Genomic DNA, 1,064 nt, shown 5'->3' on the forward strand with positions numbered 1-1,064 from the left:
GATTCTTACGGTGTTCATCACAACTGGCACAAGAAGAGTATATTTTGGGAGTTGCCATATTGGAAGAATCTTCTTCTCCGCCACAACCTCGATGTGTTGCATATAGAGAATAATTTCTTTGAGAACATCATGAATACAATATTTAATGTCCCAGGGAAGACAAAAGACAACATAAAATCGAGGTTGGACTTGCCGGATATTTGCTCAAGAAGTGAGTTACATATAAAAAGCAATGGACAAGTTCCCGTTCCGATATTCAGATTGTCTTCAGAAAAAAAAGTCGGTGTTGTTCAACTGGGTGGCATCAGAAGTGAAGTTCCCCGATAGGTATGTTTCAAATCTCTCTAGATGTGTTGAAAAAGGTCAAAAGTTCTCAGGGATGAAGAGTCATGTATGTCTTTATGCAATGACTACTTCCCTTTGCATTTGTGGAGCTACTTCCAACAAACGTACATGAAGCACTTCCAGGAAGTATATTATAACGCAGTAATTTTATAATGGTTTAGTTTGCAATAATATATGACTAATAATGTGTTTAATTGTTTTTGGAATATACAAGGCATTAGAGCATTTGGGCGACTCGGTGGGAAATCAAAAGAGGTTTGGTGGTCGAGTGAAGAAGACGCTCATAGTGCACACACCTATAATTCTACTCAATTGCGAGGATCCATTGATGCGTTATTTTAAAGGTAATATATATGGACACTTCTAAACACATATAAGTATAAATTATATAATTGCCATAGATTAATTAATATAAAAGGTGATTTTACAGCCTATTTGTTTCTCAAGTCGAAGAAACATTCCCACGTATATCCACAAGTGACGCAGACAAAAGAAAAGATCAACACTTTATTAAGTGGTTGAAGAATCATGTATTAACTCAAACTCTTAATTTTTCAGGTCGATCAAACTTTTTTTTCATACATGATCTGTATTTCAACGCTCTCTTTATTTTTGCAGGTTGATTATGACGACGGTGCAGATTATCCTAAGTGGTTACACGAAGTAATTCAATCTCCACTTGTAAAGGTCACCACATCACAGATGTATTTCACACGAGG

The sequence above is a fragment of the Brassica oleracea genome, chromosome C1 (assembly GCF_000695525.1).
Source record: "Brassica oleracea var. oleracea cultivar TO1000 chromosome C1, BOL, whole genome shotgun sequence".
Classification (NCBI taxonomy): domain Eukaryota; kingdom Viridiplantae; phylum Streptophyta; class Magnoliopsida; order Brassicales; family Brassicaceae; genus Brassica; species Brassica oleracea.